The sequence below is a fragment of the Miscanthus floridulus genome, chromosome 3 (genome assembly GCF_019320115.1).
Source record: "Miscanthus floridulus cultivar M001 chromosome 3, ASM1932011v1, whole genome shotgun sequence".
In the NCBI taxonomy this organism is placed as follows: Eukaryota; Viridiplantae; Streptophyta; class Magnoliopsida; order Poales; family Poaceae; genus Miscanthus; species Miscanthus floridulus.
In genome coordinates this window covers 135,175,282-135,188,435 of record NC_089582.1, presented here as the reverse complement: position 1 = coordinate 135,188,435, position 13,154 = coordinate 135,175,282, and the positions used below count along the sequence as shown (strand labels likewise).

Below are 13,154 nucleotides of genomic sequence, written 5' to 3'. Positions count from 1 at the left end.
GCCTTGCATGGCTGTTTGTAACAGTTGAATCCTTGTATGCCGTAACACCGAAATGGAGTGATGAACTATGTTGCCCTCCATAGAAAGCTGGCAATAGTTCCACTGTACTTCCCTCCAATAATTTGACTAAAGCAAACCAAGCCACTCACTATGACACCACCACACCAACCATGTCCTAAATCTTGCAGATGTCTGTACATGTACTGAAATAGTAAGTGTTGATCCGATGCATGTTTTTCTCATCTCTAGCCATGCACCATTACCTTGGACCCTTTGTTGAGCTGCTGGCCAAATAGTTAGATAGATTGCAGACAAATACTATGGCGACACCTCAAGCAGAAACCCACTGACCAATTGCATTTTCCCAAACCATGAACTAAACACTGCTGTGCATAGAAGCCATGGAGGTTTTGGTGTCTTGCTACTTTGCCTATGGTTGGTTCTACTAATATTGTGAAGATTATTGCCCATATTTGAGATGCAATGGTAGCACAACTCCACTGGCTCTGGGTCGTAGGCAGCACCAGCACGACATAACAAGCTAAATGTATCCTCAGTTGCATCAATTAGCAAACATGTAGAAGCTAACAAGAATCACAAGGACATGAGACTGGCCATGCTTACCTCTCTCTTGAACAACACCTCCTGTATTTTTCCTACTTGCTGCAGGACCAATACGCATAGGCCTGGAAGAACAAGGCATTCCATTCATTTCAGTCATTGCACGAGCTTGCTCTGTAGGATCACCAAATTTCACAAACCCATATCCCTTTGTGCGCATTATCAATTTATCAGTCACAACTTTTGCACCCTTCACCGAGGGATAATGAACCCTGAATGTCTCTTGTAACAAGTAATCTGTAACATCTGCAGCCAAATCCCCAACGAAAATAGTATAGTCAGGAGTATCATCACGCTTTTCACTAGCACTGGCCCAGTTCAGCCGAAATGTCAACTCAACATTTGGCATCATCTGTCCATTGTATGTCTGAAGAACTCGCTCTGCAGCTGCACGGCTTGTAAATTCAACAAAACCATAGCCTTAAAGCTGTCCTGAATTCTTGTCACGGATGAGCTTCACATTTTGAACCTAAAAAATCATGTAAATATGAAGTAAAGGGTCAGAAAATCATGAATGCATGGGCAGCATACATCTATAAACACCAATCAAGAAATTCAAACTGAAGCATATAAATAGTCTTGGTAAAAAAAACATGGCTCAATGGTCGCTAAACATTATTACCCTTGGGTAGAAGAAATAGGCAGCAAAAAAATAGAAAACAACAATTTTAAGTTATTTTATGAGATATACAACTATCGCCAGATCATGCTAACAATTCATGAAACAAAATTTAAAATTAACGATTCAATCACAAATATAGCCCAGAGCTTGATCATTACAATAGGTTCAAGAATCACTACAAACTAACTTATCCTGGAGCTTCAATCATCAGTAGTCGTACAAAATTCACAACAAAACTAGTAAACAATCAAAATCTTTATAAACCTTAAAGCAAGACCTATTAGCAGCAGCAAAGGGCGCGGGCGCATCATATATTCCGTGAAGAGCAATAATCGAAATCACACGCATCCACCGCCAGCATCAATCAGATCGGGTGACATACCTCCCCAGTGTTCACGAAGCATCCGAAGACGTAGTTCTCGTCCATCTAGTATTGCAGGTCCCCGATCTAGAGCGTCCTGACCTCATCCGTCGCAGCGGGGGCGGCCGGCGCCGGTGCCAGCGCCGGCGCCTGCAGTGCGGCCGCGACCCTGTGGGGCGGGGGACGGGGCGGCGGTCGAGGCCCCCAGCCTCGCCGCAGCGGGCGCGAGCCGAGGGGAGGGGTCAGGGCGGAGTGAGGATGAGTTGTGCCGCCACCGGTACTCCCCAAACCCTAACACGCAAGCCGCGCTACCAGAGTGTGGCGGAGGGAGGAGGAGACGCGCCAGGGGGGAGCGGGAAGGAGGGAGGATGAGCCACGCCGGGGGGGGGGAGCGGGAAGGAGGGAGGAGGAGCTGCGCCGCTGCCAGGCCATGAAACCTTCTATGAGCCGCAACTTCTCGTCGGGAACTGGTCGAGCGAACGGGTGAGAAATGAGAAAGGGACCGAGGGGTATCACTGTCTTTTGATGTAGGTGTCTTTTCTTTTTCTTTTTTTAATATTTAATCCTAGCATTTTAGACGGTGCTACAAAGCAGGGGTAGACGGGAGCTTCGTTTGAAAAAAGCGAGGGTAAAATTACAAAGTTAAAAAAAAGAGGGGCAAAATCACAATTGGAGTACCGAACAAGGGCAAGAACACCATTTTCCCAAACTATAAAGTGAATCGATCATATTCTCCATTGGTTTAAGCTTTTTTCGAATTAGACATTTTAATTTTTCTAAATACACTGATTTTACTATGTATCTAGACACAGTATACATCTAAGTGTATAGCGAAAACTACATATTTAGAAAAGTCAAAATGTTTTATAATTTGGAATGGAGGGACTACAACGTAGCTTCGCCTCTAGTTCTAAGTGACTGTTGGTGTTGAAATATAAAGTGTACATGCCCTATTAGTTTCATGTTTTGGGTAGCAACTTAATACCAAGGCCAGAGGTTTCAAGATTGAATCAGTGATTGACTAAAATAATTCAAGTGACTCCTACCTATTTTCACATTTGAGGCCTGAGCAAGTCTACATGTGAGAGGAGTATTGACATATAAAGTGATTTGCCCATCTTACTCATTAAACTAACGGCATGGCTAGCGCCTGAACATCCGGACGGACGCGCGCGTCGGGATGCCCACGCAGCCTATCCCCATCCGCTAATTCATCCCGCCCCGCCCCGCACGCACACCCCGCCCCCGTCACTGCGCTCGCACATCCGGACGACTCGCCTCGCACGCGCATTCTGCCACGTCCTCCTTGATTCGACCCACCCCAATCCGTCTGGCCGTTCGCCCTGCCCACATGCGCATCCTGTCACATCGTGCCTCAACCGTCGGCCCCCAGCACACCGCGTGCCACGTCCGTCGGCCCCCTGGCTCGCCGCACCCTATTCCCTAGCGCCCATGTGAAAGCCCTAGTTTGATTTTGGATAATTGATGAAACCTAGGGACTAATCCTTGTACTAAGTGTGTAGACATGAAAGGATGGTCCCATGCCAAGTGGTGGAGCAAGAGGATGATCACGATGGATGGTGATGACCAAAAGATGATCAAGTGCTTCACTTTTAGAAAAGAAGAAAGAGAAAAACAAAAACCAAGGAGCTCAAGGCAAAGGTATAAGATAGATTTTTGTTTTGGTGATCAAGACACTATAGAGAGTGTGATCACGTTTAGGATCGATAGTCGTACTATAAAGAGGGGAAATCTTTGGCTAAACGGTTTATCGAGTGCCACTAAGTGACATGATTCTTGCATATGCATTTAGAAACCTAGTGTGCTAACTTTGACCCTTGTAAAATCCTTAAGAAAATGCTAATACACATGCACACAAGTTCTACACTTTGTGGTTAGCAACTTAGAAGCAAGGGTGAAGAGGTTGAGGACTTAGAAAAATAAAAGGAGGCGCAGGGTAGTGACCGAACACTGGTCAGAAGGTGACCGGACGCGTCCGGTACCTAACCCTGAGCTCGGACACTGAGCTCAGACGCTGCTGGTGCGTCCAGTCAGTTGGCGCAAAGAAGTTATGCTCGATGGTGACTGGACCCTGCACAGTAATAGTGACCAGACACGCAGGGGCCACGTCAGGTCGAACGTGATGTACGCTGGCATCAGCATCGTGAGCGCACGGAGAGGAGCTGAGTGCTGACCAGATGCTGGGGCGCGTCAGGTCATCTCTAACCGGACACATCCAGTTCGAGAAAAACCTCTCAGGGTGCTTACTAGACTCGACCGGACCCTGAGTAGCGTGGCGTCAGGTCGTTCTCTTCGGCGCGTCTGGTCGCAACTTAACAGCGTGAGGACAGGAACTTGACCATTGAGATCTAACACGCGAGGTTTAAGCTTGGCTATGTGGCAGCCATCTGTGGACTAGACGCTGGGTTGTGTCCGGTCAGCAGAGTCCGGTCAGCCCAAGAGTGCCCAACGGCTCTTTGAGTCTTGGGGCTCTATAAATATGAAGGTACCGGCTTGGGGCTCACTCTCTTGGTACTTTGACATACTTGACATCCTTGTGAGCCTAATTAAACACCTCCCACTCATCTCCATCATTGATTCATCATCATAGTGAGATTTTGAGTGATTCCAAGTGTATTTACTTGAGTGATTGCATCTAGTGGCACTTGGGGATCGTTGTGGCTGTGGATTTCTTGTTTCTCTTGGTGGTTGCCACAACCTAGATGATTTGGAGCAGCGGAGGAGCTTCGGCACATGTTGGTGATTGTTCGTGGCTAGCTCCGATGATTGTGAGGGGTCTTGCACCTTCCCCCGTAAAGGGCCGTAAGGTAGCTCTAGTAAATTGCTCATGTCATTGAGTTACCTCACTTGTAGGTAGGTTCTTGTGGTGTCCAATTGTGTGGACGAGGGTCATGCAACATCTCTTAGCCGTTGAACCATCAAATGTTGGTCGACACAACGAGGACTAGCGTGCTGGCAAGTACGTGAACCTCGAGAGAAAAATCTTATGTCTGTTATGTGATTGGATTTCTCCTGGTGATTGGATTGACTACATTGTAATTGGTTCAATTCCTCTACTCGGTGGTATAATCATCATATCCCCTCCTTTATATTGTTGCAAACCAGTTGCCAAACTCTTTAGTGTAGCTAGTCTTTGAGAGCTTGTTAGTTCGGTTAGTGTGGCTCTTTAGTTAGTCTTGAGAGAATACTAGCTTAGTGAGTAGTGACTTAGCTCTTGTGTGTGCCTAGTGGTCATAGTAACTAGAATTGTTGGGATAGGTGGCTTGCACCCCTTGTAGAGCTAGAGCAAAATTACATTACGCTATTTATTGTACTAATCAATTGCTTTAGTGCTTGGTAGAATTTTTAAATAGGTTATTCATCCCTCCTCTAGCCATATTAGGACCTTTTCACCGTGTCGTGCCACCATCACTCCCCGCCCTCTGACTCTCCGAACAACATGAAACACGTGCAACATGAAACACTTAAAATGCTACATACGTCTGAAATAGATGAAACATCTGGAACATACACTTGCAACATATATGTGAAACATATGCAACAACCATATAAAACACTTGCAACTTGCAACGTGAAAACACTTGCTGCAACATAAGACTGAAACAGATGAAACATTTGGAGCATATATTGTTGCAACATATGTGTGAAATATATGCAACATTCAGATCAAAACACTTGCAACATACGTCTGAAATAGATGAAATATTCTGAACAAACGCTTGCAACATGCCTCTGAAACACTTGTAACATGTGCAACATCTCCGATCTTCTTTTGCATCAGCCATATGAAACAAATGCAAGATATCTCTGAACCGCCTGAAATACTTGGAACATACATTTGCATCATAAGGGAGGGAAGGCCTGGGTCGGTCGATTTCGTTCGTCGGGGTGGGAACCAGCGGCGCTCGAGCACCACTAGCATCCGACCGCGCTCGTGGGTGCCCTTGGCTCAGCCAGAGACGCCCCGAGGCGCCCCAGTACGTGCGCCCAGCGCCATTGGCAAGGGCAGCCATGGCAAGGCATCCCGGTGGCGTTGGGGTTGGGGAAGAGACAGGGGAGGAGCTTTGTTGTCGGTGGGCGTGAGATAGAGAGCGAGAGATGGGGAGAGCAGAGGTAGTGCGCGCAGGATGGGGGCACAGCAGGCAGGCCGCACAACACGCGGGCTGAACCCGTGTGGGCCAGGCGCGCGATGGGCAGGGCGAGCAACAGGTCAGACGCGCGACGGGCGAGGTGCGCGTCGCAGGTGGGAGCGAGCAGCACGGGCAGAAGCGGCGAGGCGGAGTGTGGCACGCGGCGTCCGGACATACGGATGCCCGCGTGGAAGCATTATCGTTAAACTAAACTTTTTGTTGCCATTTGCTATAGGCAACTCAATAGTTCGGAACACACTTTTTTTCTAAGAGAAAATGTGAGACTTTTATGGCTAGGGTGGACTTGAATTTCGGCCTTTGGCTTCAAGTAGGTTCCAAACATCCCCCAATTTAAGTGATTTTGCCAAACAAAGCCTACCAATCAATCTGTTTTTAGCGGAAATTCTCTTGAAATCTTCAGGTGTGGCTTACTTGACCATAGGAACACGTGGTGGCCAAATTTACACTCATATATTTGTTCCACTACACTTCTTAATTAAAAGAAAGAAGTGTCCATGCCAAAAAAAGGTATTGTGAATGGCTACGTTGTTTTATTCTGTACCGGAATTTCGATTGTTACTCAAAGATTTGCTCAACTCATTGATTTATCTTACTTGTTCGTAATTTTGCAATATATCGCAAGCAATTATTGGTTAGGTTCATTTGATGGAACCCAGACAAAAATAAACAAAGAGCATCAAGACAGTATGTTGACTACAAGCCATCTACTATTATAACGGTATAAAACTGCCAAATTCATTGGCTTTTCAAAAGACTAATGATGGAGTTTTTTTTATAGAACAAAGTTTTGCCTCAAAGGAGAAATAGTGCAGTAGTATTGTGCGTCGCATGTTGAAGTCTTAGTCCAAACGGCCTTTGCCGATAGTTGCTTACATGTGTTATTTTAGCTTCGTTGTCTTCTATTATTTGTTGTTGATGTTCCAGCCTTTCGGGTTGTCGTTGCTTTGTTGTATTGCTCAATCTAAATTCTATTTCCTTTTAATATAATCAATAGCTCTTCTGATTCTTTAAAACAAAAGAGAGAGAGAGAAGAGAGGAGAAACTAACGGAGAATTATGACGAGCAAAACTATATATGGTCCCACTAAGCTCAGCTGCACAGCCTATCGCAGATTCATTGAACTATGTGTTTAAGCAGGAAGCAAACCATCCCGTGGAAGATCCTACGATTCGAGATTCAACAGGTATGCCAGAGACCCAACACATAGATAAACAGAGCACAAGAATTCGACCAATGTACATTTTTTCCCCTTATGAGGTCAAACAACTGAGCAATAACGTGAACAGTATATCACTCTTTTCTCGAAATGAGACCTACATTGTGAAAATATGTTTCTGCTTTAAAATGAGCTGTAAAATGATATTTTCTATATGAACCTATTTCAACTATGCTTCCCGTCCTGTCCATCTGGCTTTTGTTTACTGCACACGGTGCATTGACCTGCACACGTTTGATCCAACGGCAATGTACAATATGTTGGCGAATTTGTTCTACTGCTCGTAGCACGAAGCTTCCTCTAGTCAACAGCAAGGTCATCCTGAAGTCCAGAATCATCACGCGAGATAGTTTGCAAAGTTCAGAGCCAGATTAATTAGGAGGGTGATACAACAAGACAAATAGAAAAGATGTATAACAGTTCAGTAGCATCCGAAATCCTCCAAATCTAAAATGACCACCAGATCAATAAACCATCCTAGAAGTCAGATAGAAAATAGCTGAATCAACTAATATATACAAGAAACTTACATATCTTGATATGCTGATGCCTTGTCTGAACGATTTGATAGATCTGACGATTCTACTGCATTATCACCTAGGATATTTACAGAATCCAGTAAGGTTAAAAGAACAGGAAAATGTAAGGACAAATAATAACTGGTGAAGTTTCGACACCCCACCTCCCCCGCGCGCGCAAAAAAAACACTGGTGAAATTCCACATAAATACCTTCTGAAGCCATTCCGTGAGCAAAAGTACTGCTGCTCTTATCAGCACTAATCACTTTATCACACTCATTATTCAGCTTCTCTGGAGATGGTTCGAGTTCGCTTGATGATTTTTCGCCTGATGATATGAGAACAAAAATGGCTTACAGAAAATTACATTATCGCAGTTTTAGTTTATTAAATGCAGGTCGAGTGAGATAACAGAAAGCAGAGTATCTGGTCAGTACTCACCAATGTGATGCTCATAACTGACATTGACATCTGACACCTTATCACTTTCTTCCTGACCTGACACCCTGTAAATTTCAACACGATGAAAACAGAATGTGCATTTATGATTCGAAAATACAAATAGAATGCCTTTATTCCTGGACGTGTAATAAAAGAGAGAACTTAATTGAACAAAGGTAATAAAAAAGAAGTGCATAGACAACCATAAGAAAGTAAACTTGCCATACAAAGATCAGTAACTTAATTAAAGGAAGTTACCCACAATAAACAAACAAACAAAACAAGCAAACCTTAGCAATACAAAGATTCAGAAAGTAACTTAACAAGAACAAGACACGCTTGCAAAATTTACAATAGCCGGTATAGTTAGATAATAGATGTATAGACACAAATGCAGATCAATATCCTGATGTGCGGGGCCACTGTCAGGAAAATACAAGATTACGGGCAGCAAAGCATGGAAATCAAGCTCTGAATCACGCATGATTGCTACAGGAAAACAAGTTCAGTGTCATAGAGGAAGGGGCCTTGATCTTCGTTACACTTTTTACTAATTGAAAACCTGCCAATGAAGCAAAAATTAAATAGTCTTTAGCCAGTAACTTATTTGCAAAACTCGAAGGAAAACAGTTTCTTTTTAGGAAAAATGAAGACAGCCATAAAATATTCTAGGCCTGAATGAGCAAACATACATGAGATATTGTTTTAATGATGATGCTAGTAGTTTGTGTGGTAGTACAAAATGGAAGAGCTTGTAACAGAAAACAAACAAGCATTAGATACTTACTTCCATTCAAGTTTTTCCATGGAGGAAAATATATGAACCAGTGCTCCAAGTATCAAGTGACGGTTACTTCTGGTTTCTGATAATAGCAGTTCTACAGTCTCAGGATACAGGAAGCTCACCCAACCTCTCGTGGCCCCTAGGATTTTCAGAAAAGTGACAGGCCCAAACTTCCTGACAGAAATATCATGATAATATTAGTTACAACTTCATAACAATACAGCAGAAATATCATGATAAAGTCATATGGCAATACCTGAAGTAGCTCCAAGCACCTCTGACAGTGAATGTGCTTTGACGAGAGAAGGCAATATAAATTGTAACTCTATGCCTTGGATTTGGAGGAGCAAGCACCAATTTGGAATCAGCAGCCGAGCCACTTGACTCAAGAGCATCTCCCCCCAGGGCTGCACATTGTTGTCCATCGCTGAAGTTGAAACAACAGTAATCACAGTGAAACACTAATTAAAACATGAAACATTTTTGTGTTTGCAAATTAAGACTAAAGATGTTATGCAACATGATAAATAAATATTGAAAGGAAAATAGCAGAGATGCATAAGATGAGATGAAACCTCTCAATCACTTTTATAGTATCAAGCCTCATGAGCAGACATATGAGGCTGTAACTACCCTTTTCCCCAAGCTGCTGCACCTCTGGTTTGAAGTCCGTGACAAACAGAGACTTCCCATACTTTGCAAAGTATATCATTGGCAGATGCTCAATTGGGACTACTGATGGTCGCTGTGAAATAAGGAGCTGTCTGATCTCTTCTCCCAACAAGGGCAATGTCTCAAGGGAGTGATTTGGCAACTCGTACTTCAGCCCAGCAAGATAAGACCAGTGACAATACTGACACTTACGATTTTGACAACCACCATTGAAGTGATTATAACAACACTGGGACCTTCTGGATGAATCTCCAGCAACACTCAGCGAAGCATTTCGATCAGCGCTCTGTAGAGCATTGGAATGAACATTGGGGGGAAATGGCGGCTGAATCTCATTAAAATTTGCACTTGGACGAATCTGAGGCATCGTTTGTCCAATTTGACCACTTGGAAGCAATGGAGGCTGAATTCCATCAATACTGCTGCTGGGATAAAACAGAAGCTGACCACGGTGCACTGTTTCAATTGGACTGAACGGGAAGAATGGTGGCTGTATTCTGTTAAAACTGAATCTAGGGTCAAACTGAGGTGGCTTCTGCAGGGGTAACTGCTGCTGCTTGAGCCTGATTTCCAGGAAAGCTGCTGCTTGGATGCAACTGAGGCTGAGGGAACTGTAAGCCATGACCATGTCCCCATGAAGGTGGCTTCTGCAGGGGTAACTGCTGGAATTGTGGTGGGTGAGCTTCAAGGTAAGTCATCACCTCACGGAACAGGGAGCGCACTTGCTGAATGGAGCCGGATGAATACCGTACAATCTCTGCAGGCGATTTGTTACTGACAATGTAGTCAACAAACCTTTGGGCGTTTCGTGCATCAATCTGCAGGGTCTTATTCAGCAACAACTTCCTATATTCATCCATATCAATTTCTTGTCTCGGTGGGTGGGCTTCAAGGTAATTCATCACCTCACAGAACAGGGAGCGCAATTGCTGAATGGAGGCAGATGAATACTGTCTGATCTCTGCAGGCAATCTGTGACTGACGATGTAGTCAACAAACCTTTGGGCGTTCCGTGCATTAATCTGCATCGCCTTATTTAGCAACAGCTTCCTACATTCATCTATCTCCATGTCTTGTCTCCTTCAGCAATAACAAGATGTTGGAACAATGAAACTCATTGCAGAGGAAGATTTCGCAGTAACAAATGCAGGCGGTTCGTTTTTGGAAAATCGAAAGAAGACGACACAGCAGGAATGGAGAACAGTAGTGCACGCGAAAACGAAAACATTGCATCATTCTCTGCCTCAACCAAACAATTAAATAACAGGCATTTTGTGCGAATTCATTTTTTCCCCATTTCGCCATTCCAAATATAAGAACCGACTGGATTTGGTATTTACTAGCAGAATTCAGCAACTCTAATCTTGCCACCAAAAACCACCAGCATCTCTTAACATGCCATAACGGACCAATGATCAAGAACTATTGTTTCCAAGAATCTTTCTCCAGAATCCAACCAAAGCTCACCAAATCCTACTCCTCCAATCAAGCTAGTCAGCCAGACCATCCCAATAATCACAGCAGCGCAAGAAAAGACGAGATAAACCTGCTCATCCCCGACCAAGAACACCCCCTAGGTCCAAGAACCCGTCTCCAGAACCCAACCAAAGCCTTGCGCGGTTGTATTGCACCAGATACTCCAAGAACCCCACGCAAGAACTCGTCAAGCAACGACACGGTAGTGCACGGAGTAGTTCTTTGCACCTTCCGAAGTATGAACACTAACCTCATCTTCCTGGGGCAGCGAAGCACAGCACCACGTGGCACCAGGCAACGCAGTGGGGTGTAGAAGGGGGAGGGAGACGAGGAGGCGCGGGGCGGGCGACCACCAATGTCGTACGCCGCGCGCCCAGGCTCGCGGCGGAAGCGGGACTCCGCGCGCGGATGGCAGTTTGCCTGGGGTTGGAGGGTTGGAGAAGTGGTGTCTTTGCCGGTTGGAGGACGAGGGTTTATATGGCCGGCGCCGAGCGGAGGGAACGGCGCTGCCGAACCAGCGTGAACAGAGTAACAAACAGCCTTCCCCAACCAACAGAACAGGGATGGGCTTTTGCTTGACTTTCAGTCTTCACTCTTCAGGTCTGTGCGGCAAGACACTCGATGCGGCGGCAGGTGCAGCCGACCCGTGGCGGCCATCCAGCGCATGGAGGGAGGATCGAACGGCTGGTGGCAGAGAACTGTGGATGAATAGTGAATTGAGTTTGTAAAACGGGAAGAACAGTGCGTTTCACCAAATGTAGAAATGGTAATGGATGCAGAAAAATATAGATGCATCCATTACCATTTTTGCAAAGGCGCCGTTGTTTTATTTTTCTTTTCCTTTATTTCCTTACTTTTCCACTTTCTTTTCTTTTTATAACAAGCTTGTCATTGTTATAAAAGTCTAGTTGTCAATCTTAGGGATTGTTTGTACCTAGTAAACGTGTTTAGCTAGCGTGAGCTTGCACCCCTCCAAGTTGTTTAGCTGTTGTTATTGCGTGGCGTATTTGTAAACCTAAAATCTTATGCTTTAATGAAATGGCATATAGTTCTTCGGTGACAAACAACGTTTTTGGTTTAGAGACGTGATCCTATGCGGAGTCACTTGATGCAGCACAAGGTCGTTCGGCAGTTTCGTGAGGAACAACTGTGTCCGATGGTCTAGCTCTCTCGTGGGATGAGTCGGTGACAGATATCAAGACACAAACCAAAAGTTGGGAGAGAGTGCAATAGAGTAGTAGCTCGTGAATTAGCCCAATTAGCAAGACGTACTTTGCATAGTGCGGTCTGGAGAGAAAACTTTCCTTTTTGTATTAGTGAGCTTCTGAAACTAGAATGTAATTACTCTGTTGATGAATGAATGCACTCTTTCTCTTGCAAAAAAGAAAAAAACACGCTGAAAAAGAATCCTATTATGAAAATAATTTGATTCATGTAGTGTAGTGTGATAATGGTCCAATACAAGAAACAAAAACTAGTAAGATGTAAGCTTTTGTTGTTTGGCATTACAAAAATGCATTGTAATTCTATGGCATTTATTGTTAAGTTTGGTGTGTAACACTTGGTAGGGAGTGCACCGTACACCACAATCTACTACAGACGTTACTAGTTAGTTAGATGATCTTGTCTTGTGATCTTCAACCTTGAATAAAACGGAGAGCAGCCAGGCCATCCGCGTGGATTTACCGTATCCCATCTCGCCATGTGGCAGTTTTTTTTTTTTTTTGACTATCTAATGCCGGTCTTATTTGGCAATTAGTATTCAATCATAGACTAATTAGGTTCAAAACGTTCTTCTCGCGATTTCCAACCAAACTGTGCAATTAGTTTTTTTTCATCTACATTTAATATTCCATACACGTATCGCAAGATTCGATGTGATGGATAAACACTTTTTAGAAAAAGTTTTTGGAACTAAACATGGGCTTATCCGGTTTGCTACCCTGTGCTCTACGGAGTATAGGTACCGTGCCGATTCTTATCTCCCCGTTCTTATGTCTGGTTATGGTTTAATCGGGGGACGCTTAAAGAGGTTAGGGGCTGTTTAGTTACCCAAAATCTAAACTTTGACACGGTAAAAAAAAAAGATTCTCCGTTACATCAAACTTACGGTACATTCTAAACTTTGACACGGTAAAAAAAAAGATTCTCCGTTACATCAAACTTACGGTACATGCATGGAGTATTAAATATTGACGAAATCAAAAACTAATTGCACAGTTTGGTTGTACTTTGCGAGACGAACGTTTTGAGCCTAATTAGTCAACGAT

The 13,154-nt window shown here is 44.1% G+C and overlaps 2 pseudogenes; both read right to left on the bottom strand.

Annotated features, from left to right (window-relative positions):
- Positions 1-562: 562 nt before the first annotated feature.
- Positions 563-1,706, bottom strand: LOC136544490 (RNA-binding protein L-like; annotated as a pseudogene).
- A 5,451-nt stretch (positions 1,707-7,157) lies between these two features.
- Positions 7,158-10,478, bottom strand: LOC136544489 (putative zinc finger CCCH domain-containing protein 51; annotated as a pseudogene).
- Between the last annotated feature and the right edge of the window lie 2,676 nt (positions 10,479-13,154).